Source organism: Canis lupus, chromosome 27, assembly GCF_003254725.2.
Source record: "Canis lupus dingo isolate Sandy chromosome 27, ASM325472v2, whole genome shotgun sequence".
NCBI classification, from domain to species: Eukaryota; Metazoa; Chordata; class Mammalia; order Carnivora; family Canidae; genus Canis; species Canis lupus.
In genome coordinates this window covers 3,349,318-3,365,047 of record NC_064269.1, presented here as the reverse complement: position 1 = coordinate 3,365,047, position 15,730 = coordinate 3,349,318, and the positions used below count along the sequence as shown (strand labels likewise).

The 15,730-nt window shown below is 43.9% G+C and overlaps 1 protein-coding gene and 1 long non-coding RNA gene across 5 annotated transcripts in view; one reads left to right on the top strand and one right to left on the bottom strand.

Annotated features, from left to right (window-relative positions):
- Nucleotides 1-535: 535 nt before the first annotated feature.
- Nucleotides 536-8,678, bottom strand: LOC112667250 (uncharacterized). 2 transcript variants are annotated; one of them, XR_003141110.3, is made up of 3 exons: nucleotides 8,024-8,678; nucleotides 2,820-2,944; nucleotides 536-1,233 (listed from the first exon to the last, which is right to left on the bottom strand). It is a non-coding gene; the product is annotated as an uncharacterized LOC112667250 (long non-coding RNA). The 2 variants fall into 2 exon arrangements; XR_007406368.1 differs by having other exon boundaries at nucleotides 8,162-8,678.
- The window catches only part of SCN8A (sodium voltage-gated channel alpha subunit 8), a 178,051-nt gene continuing 170,795 nt past the window's right edge, over nucleotides 8,475-15,730 (top strand). The window contains exon 1 of one of the 3 annotated variants that reach the window (XM_049102407.1): nucleotides 8,475-8,666. The gene's annotated coding sequence lies outside the window, so the exon portion shown is untranslated. Of the gene's footprint in view, nucleotides 8,667-9,218; nucleotides 9,290-9,436; nucleotides 9,573-15,730 lie in introns of those variants that run through there. The other 2 variants (XM_049102405.1, XM_049102406.1) reach the window with 2 other exon arrangements.

Sequence of the window (15,730 nt, the reverse complement as noted above, 5' to 3'; positions counted from 1 at the left end):
GTTGTAAATAATGCTGCAATAAACATAGGGGTACATGTGTCCCTCTGAATTAGTGTCTTTGTATTTTTGGGGTAAACACTCAGTAGTGCGATTACTGGATCATAGACTAGCTCTATTTTTGACCTTTTGAGGCAATTCTATACTGTTTTCCACAATGGCTGTACCAGTTTGCATTGAGGGAAGTAAAATTAATAATACTCCACTAATAATACCCCTGTCATTGTAGTAATGGCAAACGATGGTTAGGGCAATGTCAGTGGGTAGGAGGATATAAAGTCAAAAGCATTAGGGAGCAAGAGTTCTCAGGACTTAAGGTTCATTAGAAATGAGGTAAGTAAAGCATATGGATCTTGAGCATATGGATAATAAATTAATGGTTATAGAGTACTTAGTAGGTGCCATTCTAAGTATGAATGTACACTGACTAATATAATCTTGTCACAACAACCGTATGAGATATCCATTTAATAGTTAAAGAAACCAACACAGACCAGTTATATAACTTGCCCAAGATTACAAGGCTTGGTGATGCTCAGATTTTTTTTTATTTATGATAGTCACAGAGAGAGAGAGAGAGAGAGGCAGAGACACAGGCAGAGGGAGAAGCAGGCTCCATGCACCGGGAGCCCGACGTGGGATTCGATCCCGGGTCTCCAGAATCGCGCCCTGGGCCAAAGACAGGCGCTAAACCGCTGCGCCACCCAGGGATCCCTGATGCTCAGATTTAAATCCCTGACACCTGGCTTCACCGTCCACATGGCTGAGCATTATGAGAAATGACTGTGATGAGAGGGCCTATCAAAGAGTGAGGACTTACTGCATAGAGTGCATAGTAGTGACATCGGTGGGGTTCCAGGTGCTGACCTGGAGGCATGGAGTATGCTCTCGTAGGTACAATTTGACCAAATTGATTGGTAAATTATTTACAAAGCTATAATAAAAAGTCGGATAAGCCAAAAGTAAGATAAACGAAAAGTAGGATAGTCTAAAAGTCCACAGGCTAGCACGTGAGGCACATTGTTGCCAGGGATTTCGCACAGGCTGCAGTGAAAAGGAAGAATGGGTGGTATCTTCCACATTGCCAATATTTCTGCAGGGCTCGCCACTGTGGGAGATTAGGAGTCATCTCAGAGATAAAATCTTCAGACTGGAGTCTGCTGGCATCACAGCAAGCTAAGGAATTAATCCTGTTTTCATTGAAGGGAGCAGTAAATTTAGAGGAAGCAGTAATGTCTGGAATGAGAGATAGAAGATTAAGTAAATTATTATTGGGTCAAAAGGTAAAAAAGAGAAGTGAGGAGAACATCCCAAAGGAAAGTACTTCTGCTCTATTTCCATCAGGAAGCCCTAGATGACCTCTAAAGGTGGAAGTGGTGATGCGGATAGAACCAGAGGGTGACAGGCTCTCAGACGGGAAGGAGCATAGTCCCACTTCATACTTTAAACATCTGTGTACACTGGACATTCTTCACCTGGGATTCAAGGACGAGCCTCACAACTGAACGTAAAACTGTGCCTTAGTCTATGTGCATGTGTGTGCATGGGTCTGTGAATTTATCTGGGAGGAATGATTTCATAGCTCTTATCAGATTTGCAAAGGAGTCCTTGATCCTAAAATGTCCAGAATGACTGATCTTACAGCATCTCCTTGAACTAACACCTTGGCTCCTTTCCTCAGAGGTGGTCTGTTTAGCTGCTGATCAAGCTCTGTAAGAACATCCTTCCTCCTTTTGAGTTGGCATCTCTCTCCTAGGAATTCTCACCCCTGGTCTTGGTTTCACCCTCTGGAGCAACACTGGGTAAATCTAATCCCTCGTTCATCTTTCTAAATGGAAACTCGGGGATCCCTGGGTGGCGCAGCGATTTGGCGCCTGCCTTTGGCCCAGGGCGCGATCCTGGAGACCCGGGATCGAATCCCACATCAGGCTCCCAGTGCATGGAGCCTGCTTCTCCCTCTGCCTGTGTCTCTGCCTCTCTCTCTCTCTCACTGTGTGCTTATCATAAATAAAATAAAATAAAATTTAAAAAAAAAGAAAGTTTTAAATGGAAACTCATTTCTCAGTGCATTGAGCTTTTTTCTGATATGAGCCTAGTTGTTAAAGGAAATCCTTGACATTTTTGATGACTTCAAAGATTCTCATGGAGTCAGCAAATATTCTTATATATCAAAAAGTTTGTAACTTTAGCTACCTGGGAGCTTAAAAGTAACAGATTCTATTATTTGATCCCCATGTGATCCCAGAGGCTGAATTTCCACATGTGTTAAAATGTTGGAGAAAGGATACAGAACTCTGTCCTCTCTCACTGTTTGGCAAATGTCTGATTATAGCTCCAAAGGGACTGATTTCCAGGAAAAGTAGCTTCAATAAGGAAGACATACATCCTGCTTGTAACAATCAGAGATTTGGAAAATGCAAGATAAAAACTATTTACAGGGATGCCTGGATGGCTCAGTGGTTGAGCGTATGCCTTCAGCTCAGGGCATGATCCTGGGTCTGGGGATCCAGTCCCGCATCAGGCTCCCTTCGAGGAGTCTGCTTCTTCCTCTATGTCTCTGCATCCCTCTGTGTGTCTCTCATGGATAATTAAATAAAATCTTAAAAAAAAAAAACACCTATTTACAGAGGCATCTATTATGAGAAAAGGGTTTCTTTATGTTACGGGATTGAACCTATTTTTTTTTAATCTGGGACCTCAAACTTATTTTTCTAATGTATTTACACATTGGCTTTCTTATACAATATGCTACAAACAGCTTTAATAATTCTAGTTTTAACCATTTTTGTTGAATTTCTTTCTTTCCTTCTCCTTATAATTACCTTGATTTAGTTACCATATTGGAAATCAGTGCTCCATCTCTTTATGTAGTATGAGGCCTGCTTCAACTGAGACCAACTTTTAGTTCAGTTATCTGGAGCACCCTAAGCATTCAATCACCAAAAGTCTGTTGATGCAAGATGAGAAGAAACAAATGCTCATACTTTAAGTGAGTATATATATTGAAAACCTACTGTGTACAAAGCACCCAAAATTCAAATGGTCAGAGAACTTACTTACAGTTTAATTTAGTACCCAAGTTAAGGTAATATTTAAATTTATGTAGTAGCAAAATAACACAACAAAGAGTTACAGCTAATAAGTTAGCAATATAGGTAAAAGGGAATGACAAAATATATTCTAGTTAATCAAAATAAGGCAGAAAATAGAAGAAACAAAGAATAGAAAGAACAAATAGGAAAGAGCACATTATTAGATTTAACCTCTGCCATATTAATACTCATATGAACTGTAAATGGTCTAACCATCTCAATTGAAAAACAGAGATATTAGATGGGAAGAAAAGACCAAGACTCAATGTATGTTGCCTAAAAGAAACCTACTTTAAATATAAAGATATAATAAATAGGCAAAATTAAAAGAATGTAAAAAGAAATACCATGCTAGTCTATATTGGACAAAGTAAATTTCAGAGTAAAAATATAACCAGAGGTAAAGAAGTTCATTCCATAATAATAAAGGAGTTAATTCATCAGGAAGACATAACAATCCCAAACATTAAGGTACCTAATAACAGAACTTCAAAATATGAAGTAAACACTGATCGAATTGCAAGAAGAAACAGACCAATCTACAATTATATTCATAGATTTAACATACCACTTTGATTTTATTTTATTTAAAGATGTTATTCCTTTATATGATATATATTTAGAGAGAGCACAAACGGGGAGCAGCAGTTAGGTGGAGAGGGAGAAGCATGCTCTTTGCTGAGCTGGGAGCCTGACCGTGGGGTTCCACCCAAGGACCCTGGGATCATGACCTGAGCCAAAGGGAAATGCTTAACCAATGGAGCCATCCAGACGCCCCTCAACGTACTTCTTTTAAAAATTATAGAACAAATAGAAAAAAAATCAGTAAAGATATAGAATACTTGAATATCACTATCAATCCACTTGACCTAATTGACATTTGTAGAGCATTTCATCTAACAGCAAAAACACACTCTTCTCAATTGCACACGGTACATTTACCAAGATAAATCATATTTTTGGCCCATAAAACAAGTCCCCCCAAAAGATTTAAGTCATACAAATCATGTTCTCTGGCCACAATGCATACAATTAGAAATTGACAACAGAAAGTTACTTAAGAAATTCACAGATGTTTGAAAACTAAATAATACATTTATAATCCATGAGGCAAAGAAGAAATCAAAGGGGAAATTAGAAAATTTCTTTAACTGAATTATAATGAAAATCCAACATATCAGAATGTGTGGGATGCAGCAGCTAAAGCAGTGCTTGGAGAGAAATTTATAGCAATAAATGCCTATTTTAGAAAAGAAGAAGGTCTCAAATCAATTACTTCAGCTTCCACTTGAGAAACTAGGGAAAACAAGCAAATGAAACTCAAAGTAAGCAGAGTAAAGGAAATAATAAAGATCAATGAAATAGAACACCAAAAATCAGTAGAGAAAAACCAATGAAACCAAAAAGTGCTTCTTTGCAAAGACCAATTAAACTAATAAACTTACAGCCACACTAATTAGAGAAAAAAAGAGAGAGAGAGAAGACACAAGTTACCAATCTCAGGAATAAGAGAGTTAGCATTATTACTACATTCTGTTGATGGTAAAAGAATAATATGGGAATATTATGATCAACTTTATGCCCATCAATTCAACAACTTAGATGAAATAGAAATTTCTTTTTTTTTAGTTAAAAAAAAGATTTTTAAAATTTATTTATTCATAAGAGACACAGAGAAAGACAGAGTCTAGAGGCAGAGACATAGGCAGAGGGAGAAGCGGGCTCCATGCAGGGAGCCCGACGTGGGACTCGATCCCTAGTCTCCAGGATCTGGGCTGAAGGCGGCTGTAAACCACTGAGCCACCCAGGCTGCCTGAAATAGAAATTTCTTGAAAGAAACGACTACCAAGTTCATTCAAGAAAAAAATTTAAAAATCAGAATAGCCCTACAACTATTAAAGGAATTACATTTATGCTTAAAAATTTTTTCCTGGGATGGAGCTCCACATTGGGCTCCCTATTCAGCAGGGAGTCTGCTTCTCTGTCTCCCTGGGCGTTCTCTCTCACACACACACACACACACACACACACACACACACACACTCTCTCTCTCTCTCTCTCAAATAAATAAACAAATTTAAAAAACAACAACAACAAAACCCTTCCCTTGGGGTGCCTGGCTAGCTCAGTCAATAGAGCATGCAACTCTTGATCTTGGGGTCATGAGTTCAAGCCCCATATTGGGTATGGAGCCTACTTTTAAAAAATAAATAAAAAAATAAAAACCTTCATTCAAAGAAAACTCCAGGCCCAGGTAATCACACTGGGCAATTCCGCCAAACATTTAAAGAAGAAATAATTAATATGAACTCTATACAAACTCTTCCAGAAACTTGAGGAAGAGAGAATACTTCCTAACTCTTTTTGTGAGGTCAGCATTACTCTGATACCAGAGCCAGACAAGTCATTACAAGAAAACTACAGACCTACAGACCAATAAACCTCGTGAACATAGATGTAATAATTTTAAAAAATATTTTATTTATTCATGAGAGATACAGAGAGGCAAAGACATAGGCAGTGAGAGAAGCAGGCCTCCTGTGGGGAACCTGATGAGGGACTTGATCCTGGGACTCCAGGCTCATGTCCTGAACTGAAGGCAGACACTCAACCACTGAGCCACCCAGGCATCCCATAGATGTAAAAATTCTTAACAAAGTGTTAGTAAGTAAAATCTAACAATATACGAAAAGGATAATACTCTGTGATCTATACATTATTAGGTTGGTTTAATATGTGAAAATAGATGGGTGTAATTCACTATATTAACAGACTAAAAACAAAAGCCATATGCAAAAAAAGGATTGCAAAGTTCAATTCCTGATAAAACTCTCAGGAGAGTAAGAATAGACAAGACCTCAACACAATAAAGGGCATCTAGGAAAAATCTATAGCTGACATCATATCAAAAGAAAAATAGAATATTTTCCTCCTAAGATGAGGAACAAAACAGAGATATTTGCTTTTACAACTTCTATTCAAAAAGTACTAGAGGTCCTAACCAGTGCAACAAGGCAAGAAAAAGGAACAAAAAGTATTCAGATTGCAAAGGAAGAAACAAAACTGTGTTTATTTGCAGATGACATGATTGTCTTTGTAGAAAATCTAATGGAATCTACAAAAAATCTACTATAGCTAATATGTGAATTTAGCAAAATTGCAGCACGTAAAATTAATTTATAAAAATTAATTGTACTTCTATGTACTACTGAGGAACAATCAGAAATTGAAATTGAAAAATACTATTCAGGAGCATCAAAAATGCAAAATATTTAGCAGTAAATCTCAGAAAGGTGAACAAGACTTGTTATTCTCAAAACTACAAAATATTGTTGAGATGAATTAAAGAGAACCGAAATAAATGGAGTGATATACTCTATGTTGTTGTTATCATGTCAGTTCTCCCCAAACTAATCTATGTATTGAAAGCAATCTTGATTAAAATCTCAGGGGGCTTTATTTTTGCATAATTTGATAAGTCAATTTTAAAATTAATATGGAAATGCAAAGGGCCTGAAATAGCAAAATCAATACAGGGGAAAAAAAAAAACAAGAGCAAAATCAGAAGGCTTACGCTGACTTCAAGATATATTATAAAGCTAGAGCAATCAAGACAGTGTGTTTAGTGTCAAGATAGATCAATGAAACAGAATAGAGAATCCAGAAACAGACCCTCAACATAGCTGAATAATTGATTTTCAACAAGGGTACAAAGGTAATCAGATAGTGCAGGAACAACTAGATATCCATGTGAAAAAAAACATTAGGTATGACTACAAAAACATGATCCATAGAAGAAGAGAAAATAATAAATCAGACTTCATAAAAATTAAGAATTTCTGCTCTTTGAAAGACACTAATTAAAAGAACAAAAAGATATGCACAGACCGGGAGAAAATATTTACAAATCATGTATCTGATAAAAGACTGTATTTAGAATATATACATACCTCTCAAAGCTCAACAATAAGAAAACAAACGACCCGACTTTAAAAATAGGTAAAGGACTTGAACATACACTTCACCCAAGTAGATTTACTGATTACAATAAGCTCAGAAAAAGATGCTAAATATCTTAGTCATTAGGGAAAATGCCAATCAAAACCCCAGTAAGATACTTTTAGTCATTCTACTCACCAGTTAGAATGGCTAAAAGACAAAAGATCATAGGTAATGTTGCCAAAGACGCGGAGTAACTGAAACTCTCATATGCTGCTAGTAGGACTATAAAATGGCACAATCACTTTGGAAAGTAGGTTGGCCCTTTCTTAATAAGTTAAATATACACCTATAATTGGACTTAGTCATTCTATTCCTAGACATTTATACCCAAGACAAATTAAAGCATATGCACACAAAGCATATTCATGCAAAAACTTGCACACAAACACTATCAGCTTTATTTTTAATAGGCAAATCCGGAAATAACCTAAATGTCATCAACAAGTGACTGGATACACACGCTGTGTATATTCCTATAATGAACGCTACTCAGCAATAAAAAAAAAAATTAGCTATTGATAGGCAACTGTGGCATCAACAGCAGGATAATCTCAAGACAGTTGTGTGAGAGGAAGGAGCCATACCAAAAAAAAAAAATAAAATAAAATAAAATAAAATAAAATAAAATAAAATAAAAAAGAAAGAAAAAAAAAGAAAAAGAAAGAGAGGTACATACTGTATGATTCCATGTATTTAAAATTCTGAAAAATGCAAACTAATGTACAGTAATAGAAAGCAGATTAGTGGTTGCCTGGAGAGAGAGAGTGGGAGAGTGATACATGGAAGGATTACAAAGAGGCAGGGGAACCTTTTGGAGGTGACGGGTATGTTGGAGGTGACGGGTAGGTAGATGGTGGTGATAATTTCCTGCGTGTACACACACATCAAAATTCTGCACTCTAAACTTGCGTGGCTTATCGCATGTCACATACATCTCGGTAAAGATACTTAAAAACGTAGGCATTGGCCCACTACGTGATGGGCACACTGCGCGCCAGGTGAGATGCCCTCTCTCCAAGCCTCCCCACGAGCCGCCCAGGTTGGTGCTGCGGTCGCTCGCTCTCACTGACAGCGTCTGCAAGTCTTTTCCTGCGGTGTAGACGGGCTGATCGGGTTCCAAAGCCACGCGGCCGGTGAGCGGCAGCCTGGCCACCGAACTTGCGGTGGGAAGACACCTGTAGGAGGGGGACCCTGACTGAGGGGCGCTCTCACTGTCACCGTCCGCCTCCTCCTAGGCGGTTCAGACGTTCGCGCCTGCCGAGGTCCGAAAGGATGGAGGTGCCCTTACGCAGCGGCCCACCTGGGGGCCGTCAGGGATGCGGCGTGTCCCTCCTCCCGCCACCGGGGCCCCGTGCGCCGAATCCCAACGCTCCAACCGCTGCTGATAGACTGCTGCGGGGTTTCTGGTTTTGTTTTGGGTTTTGGGTTTGTGTGTGTGTGTGTGTTTGGTTTGTCTTTCAGCCGCCCCAAGATCCTGTAGATGGAGTTGCCTGTGCTTAGGGGTGTCGGCTCTCCGACAGCGGAGCCTGGCCGGACTGCGGGGCGTCGCCCTTGCGGCCGCCGCTCCGGAGACAGGTGAGACTCGCGGCCCCCACCAGGGTCACGCCGCACCTTCGGGCTCCAGCTCCCCCGCCGTCCCGCGGCTGCTCAGCCCGGTGCGCGCCCCCCGTGCCCGCCCCCCGGCCTCCCCCCTGCACGCGGCTCCGCGGGGGCGTCGGGGAGGCGGGCCCGCACTTTCGGGCTCCAGTCCCCGGTGCTGGCGGGTGTCCCGCCGCGGACCCGAGCCGCCCAGCCCCGTGCGCCCCCCACTCCGCGCCCCCCCCGGCCTCCCCCCTGCACGCGGCTCCGCGGGGGCGTCGGGGAGGCGGGCCGGCACCTTCGGGCTCCTCTCCCGGGTGCTGGCGGGTGTCCCGCCGCGGACCCGAGGCCGCCCAGCCCCGTGCGCCCCCCACTCCGCGCCCCCCCCGGCCTCCCCCCTGCACGCGGCTCCGCGGGGGCGTCGGGGAGGCGGGCCCGGGGACGCTCGCGAGGCGCTCGGGCGCGGCGCCCCCTGCCGGCGCCCTGCTGCCTCGCCCCGGATCCGGTCCGGGCGGCGCGGGGACTCCGGCCCGGGAGCCAGCGAGCGCGGGCGGGCAGGCGGGCAGGCGGGCAGGCGGGCGGCGCGGCGCGCTGCGGGCGAGCGGGCGCGTCCTGCAGGGGTAGGTGGGCCGCGGGCGCGGGCGCGGGCGCGGGCGGGCGCGGGCGGGGGTCGGCGCGGGGGCGGGGGCGGGAGCGGGGGCGGGGCGGGGGCGCGCGGCGGCGGGGGCGCGCGGCGGGGCTCGTGCCGGGGCGGCGGGCGCGGGGGGCGGGCGGGGAGCCTCAAGATGGCGCCCACCGCAGTCCCGCCCGCCGCAGCCCCGGCGCCTCTGCAGTCCGGCCGCGCCTCCCGGGCCCCGCGCTAGGGCCGCCGCCGCCGCCGCCGCCGCCGCCCTCGCCGCCGCCGTAAGTCGCCCGGGGCCGGCCTCCCCGCGCTCCTCGCCCATCCCGCGCCGGGGGCTCTGCCGCAGGGCGCGCGGCGGGGTCGGGCTCGGGCTCGGGGTCGGGGCCGGGGCCGGGGCCGGGGTCGGGGTCGGGGTCGGGGCCGGGTCGGGGCCGCCGCTGGCGGACGGCTGTTTGCGAGGCTCGCACCTCGGCCGTGCGTGCGGGTCGCCGCGGGGAGGTCGCGCCCGGGCCGCTCGGGGGGCGCTGGCCTCCCGCGGGCCCCTGCGGCGGTGCAGCCCCCCGGAGGCGGAGGCCGGGACCGGTCGGGGCCCCGCGGGCTCCCCGGGGAGGGCCTCGCTGTCGGGTCGGGGCCGCCCTGCCCCTCCCCCGCGCCCTGCCGCAGCCTCCCCCCCACCCCCCCCCCCGGGCTCCGGGTCGTTACCGGCCGCAGCAGCCCGGGACTCCCCCTGCCCTTTCCTGGGGTGCGCCCGTCCCTGCCTGGCTGGGCGCTCTGGGGCGGTGCGGGGGGCCCCCGGGACCTTCCTGGGCAGGCCAGGATTCCTGCAGTGGGGAGCACATCACTTTCAGAATCCCCCCTTCCCCCACCCCCATCCCTACGCCACCCGATGCGGAGCTCGTTGCTCTCCTCCTTCCTCCCTCCCTTCCCCCCCCACCCCTGCCAGCAGCGCCCCGGGCTTCCTCGCGCTCGGCTTACAGGACTCCCAGCTGCAGAGACCTGGACCCCTCCTCTCTGGTTCCCACTTGGTCCCTGGGGGACCGCAGAGCCTCTGCATTTTTGCTTAGAGCTCAGCTCCATCCCTGCGGCAACCACCGGTGGAGACTTGGCTGTTAACTTTCCAGGGGGGGTGGGGGCTTAGCCGGGGCCTTCAGACCCCTGCGGAGGCCTCAGCTTAGAGGTCGGGTGTTGGGGGGTGGGGGGAGTGCGAATCATTTTTTGCAGTCTGACAAATAGGATTCTTCGAGCCATGCATTCCTTCCAACTACTCCACCCTGTGCCTGTGCCCGTGCCCTCTTCCTCACTTACATTGCAGTTTTTGAAACACGGGCGGGGGGGGGGGGATGCATTTTATATCGGGAGATTCCAAGATTCTGGGCCTCAGGGTTCAGGATTAAAGGATGTCATCTGTTTGGGGAGAGGGGGGAGAAACTTGGCACTGCATCTGGCTAATTCAGGGAGAGGGAGAAATCATTAGCATGGAGCCAGCTCTGCCGCCCGAGGAAAATTCTTTTTAGTGCACGGCGGGCACCGGAGAAGCAGGAATGGAAGCAGGAAATGTGGGTGAGGGCTTTGGGAGCAAAGGGGGGAATAGTGCTTTTTATAACTATTTTCTCAAGTTTGAACCTGGAGAGCCTTCAGAGAGCTATCGATGTGTCAGGGCTGGGGGATGTTTTAGCTTTGCAAAAGAGATTTCGGGTGTGGTAGGCTTTCGCTGTTTCACCATCTCTCTGTACCTCTCTTTTCTCCACGTGCATTAGAAGATAATGCGGGGTGAGGGGACTTTTTTTTCTTTCCTTCCCCCACCCCCCAATTTTTTTTTTTTTTTGATGTGTAATGCAAATGGCTGGAGAACATTAGCATCCGGTACCATTCTGGTAGGAATCTCAGGGGAATCAGACTTAAACTGCTGGAAGCTCTGTAGCACGTTGCCTGTAACCTGGTTCTTGAAATACTGCAGCATTTTTTCTTTGGAACTCATGACCCATAAGGCCTTCAATTCTCCCTGAAAGAGAATTTGATTGCTTGGGAAGGGGGGGGGGGGTGGAGTGGTGGTGTGGCAGTGATGGTTTGGTATTCAGCAAGCATAATCTGTCCTAGAAATTGAGTCTCTCCCTGGAGAGGGCTCTGAGCATGTTCTATGTTTTCAACATCTGATTTAGGGTATGTGTAAATGTGTTGTGTTTCTTAGTAGGGCTGGTGGTGGAGATTGCAAAGCAGTTCTTGACAGTGCAGGCCAATTATTGGTTTCTTGGGTTCAGTTTGAGAGGCTGACTTAATATACCTTTGGTTTTCATTTGGGATTTTGTTAACTTTTATCAAAGTACTTACAGGATTTTATTTTAAATTAATCCTTTAAATTAAAGGGTTATGAAATAGAATATAGCATACTTAAAAAACAAACACCCATACAGTGTTTGTTTATTTCTTTGTAGGAGCTTTAACAGATTTTTCTCATGGCCCAGCTTTGGGTGCCTGTGTTTAGGCTTACACCAGGGTTTCTTGCTGTGGTGCTAAAAGGACAGTTCCCTGGTTTCTTGCTGTGGTGCTTAAAAGGACAGTTCCCGGACCAGCCCTGCCATGAAGCGCACACATGCTGGACATAATTTGGATTTTTCTTTGCTTTTGTTATCAGCAGGCTTTCTTGTAGATGTGTGTGCATGCGCAGCTGGGCTTATTCTTGAGGTTGCAGGCCTAGTTATCATATTTTATTACTCCCACATAACTCTTCATTTTGGCTGTCCCTCGTGGAGACAGTGTTTTGCAGGCTGCAACAGATCCATATGTAAGACATACAGTGACATTTTGCTGACAACAGTATTTCAGCACATTTTTGTCATTTCAAGTAGCAAGGATCTGTTAATAATTATGGGAATTTGGTCTCCACAAGAATTAATCAGGTAGCCTGCTAAGTCAGGCTGGATCAGAAGGGAATCTTCTCTGGGTTGATTTGAACGGTGAGCTGAGAAAAGGACGTGACACAACAGAGGACAGCATGCAACCATTGTATCGCTGGAGTGGACTTGTCAAAAATTTTATTTTAAAATCCTAGAAAGGGAAGGTAGCCATAAAATTCAGCTGTACAACCTCCCAGCACAGGAATCCCCTTATGGGAGATCTTTGCTTTGAATACTTCCGTTAGTAGGGAACTTCCTACTACATAAAGTAGCTCATTCTATTTGAGTTCCGCTGTGATTAAAGTACTTTAATGTCTTTGAAAAGATAACACACGTAAAGTTAAAAGACTATAGATTGGGGCTATATCAAGGCCAGATGTTATTCTAGTGCTCATTTTCAAAAAAGATTAATAATATTCTGTAGAGATTGTATAAGAAATTTCCATCTGCTTGAAAAGAATGCAGAGATGAGACATATCCACCTAGAGCAAGAACAACATTCCATGAATGGAGAGAAGAATAATTATCTTTAATATGTTGATGTTATGTAACAAGTTCTGGAGGCATAGGCATGAATTAATGAATACACAATTCCTATTGATTATATCTGAGAAAGAAAATAACCCCACACTGTATAGAAAGTGTTAAAAATGCAAAGTTTATCCAGAGTGAGTTCAGTTTCCATAATTATGAAAATAACACATGCCTGTTACAGAAAAAATTTAATATATGTAAAAAAGGCAGGAAAAGTCAGTCTTAACTATCCTAAGCAAAACAGTTGTCTATGTTTTATTGTATATTTTCAGTGTTTTTTTTTTCTCTTTAGAGAGGGCAAGAAGCCCTTGCAAAAGTTATTCAGAATAACAGTATTTTTTAATTTTTCAAAACATTATCTTTAATGAGAGATAATTCATTCTTGGAATTGGACTCCTGTAAAGTCTCTTGATTGAAATATAGCAAGATAACTAGAGGAATAAAGAAATCTTTGATTAATCAGCAAATCAACAGATATTCTCCCTCTGTACCTACTATGTGTGAGGCATAGTCCTAGGCACTAATGCTCTTTAAGTGATAAGAACCAGCTTAGAAAATGAAACCATGCTCCAAAACTATGGCTGTTAAAGTGCACAAGGAAGATAACAGAACTTTCATGCTCTAGGCATATATTAATTAGCGAAATGTAGTATGGCAGACTGTGGGGTCTAGCCTGGTAATTCAACCTAAGACAGAATAGTTTGTACAGGAATAGGAAGTAAATGTGGGAAAAGAAGTCTTCTGGGAAAATTTCCTCTATCCCTTTGTGAGCCTATAGAGACACAACCAGGACACACAGGTACCTGTCAGGAATGAGGGTGAAATGAAGACACAAGAAAGTTACTGTAGTTAACACCACTGAGAAGAAAAAGAAGCAATATGGGCTTTGGAGTTAGGCAAAACTAAATTCAAGTCTTGACTCTGCTACTTATTAGCTTTGTGGCTTTGGGCAAGTTATTTAATCTATTTGAGCTTCAGTGTTCTCATCTGTAAAAATTGGAATAATAATACCTCCGTCGCAGGGTGTTTTTAGGGATTAAATGAAATCTCTGTTACCTTGTGGTTTCTGACACATAGAGCTCAATATATATTTACTCCTTTCCCTCTAGAGATTTAGAAGCTTAGTGTGTGTTTATACGTGTATTTGATATAGTATATATGTACTGTATTAAATTTTAGTAGTCTGAAAAGCAGACAGTTGCTTTATCTTCAGTCTGGCATAGAGGATAGGATCTACAGATACCCTGACTTGGATGGACATTGCCAGTCTAAGAGGAAAAAAGTTTTATTGTACAGTTGCAGTGCTGATCCCCAGCACGACTGTGCAAATGCAGTTACCAAAGTAACTCCTCATTCATTCTCAAATTATTCTAGAATAGGACTCTACCCAAGAGGAATGCTCTGGCACTGACCAGCTAGCTGGCAAGCAACTGCACTGTTTTTAGCTACAGCCTGGGATCTAAAGGTGGAATAGACCCAAAGACTGAGACTCCCCTTTATTCTTCTTGAGCTGGATATTTTAATTATGATGAGTGATTATCAAGTTTGGAGTTGCTTTTGACTTCAGCACCATTCTAGGTTTTCCCATTATATTTGCACTGATTTATTTTGAATGGGTCTCATATAGTTAGGTCTCACAGTTGACCATCTACCTTTGGTAATTATTATTCTATGTTTGTCTGTTATCAGACAGAACTTTAAGAATCCTTCTATCAGTTTATTATTTAAATTAAGTTAGGCAAATATTATTCTACCCATTTTGAAGCTGAGAGAACTGAGTGTCCGAGAACTTAAGCAAACTGTCCAGGGCTATAGGACCATTAAGTGATGGAGGGGGGATAGGTACTTAGGTTGGTTGACTGACCAATGATTAAGGATTTTTCCCCCATTAGATGGTGTTATATTTCTGATGTTCGTATAACCAAGTAATGTGAACAATTTTGGCTTTGTTTTAAGAAATTATCATTATCTTTGGTAGCTAAACATATCTTAGTGAGTGGGCATAACGAAAGATTCTGGTATAGGCAGAGGGAGGGCAAAAATACCTTTGATAGAGAGCATTTTGGAAGCAGGAAAGATGAGGAGAAATGAACAGAAGATGTATCAATAAATAGAATATGGATGCAAATAAGAGGTATTAAAGTAACACACCTGTTTTGTTTCTGAAGCTATCCTAAGTACTTTTTAAAAGGTCATCACGTCTTGGTGTCTGCTTATCTTTCTTCATTTCTCTTGCATATAAATATACACATTTAACTACTCATAAATGCTCCCATATTGCCAACAAAAGTTCTAACCAGGACTGTAGGGGAATTATGGCCTCTACCACCTGAGTTTTTTGCTTCTACAAGGCTGAAATTGCTGTAGGTCTGTATACTGGGGATTGGTGCTGGGATTGGGTATTTAAAGTGGAGCAGAAAAAAGTTCTGGGAGGCTTTTGGCCTAGAACAGCAAAGGTGAAAGTGGATAATAATTAAGATTCCCCTTAGGTATATGGAGATGTGTCCTATTGAGAGTGGAGCAAAATAAAAGCAGGGAGCCTGAGTGTCTAAGAGGTACTCTGGGTTTGGGGCTCAAGCTCTCTTGATCCTGAATGGAGTTGATTGGGTGAGAGTAACTGAAATGTTAGCTGGAGGGGTCTGAAGGCCTTTTATATTCGCTGCTGGTGGTAGGGAGAGGCCTCCCATGTTCAGTGGGCTTGTTCTAAGATCTGGAAGTGGAAAGCATGAAATCCCCCAGAAGACAGATTAACAGGCTCTTTTCATGTTCAGTTGATTAGTGCTGTTTTTATGCTGTAAAATCTTTTGAGTTCCTGGGGAGTAAGGATGTTAGAGAAATATAAGTGAATGCATATTTATCCAGGGATGGATTCTCTAGGCTGTGAATTATACATGTCATTTATTTCCATCCCTTTTCCTACATTTTGGGTATTGAACTCATTATTAGCATATCCACCAGAATGAACCTGGGAAGGGAAAAAAAGTAAAATTTAAAATATTACTTTAAATTTT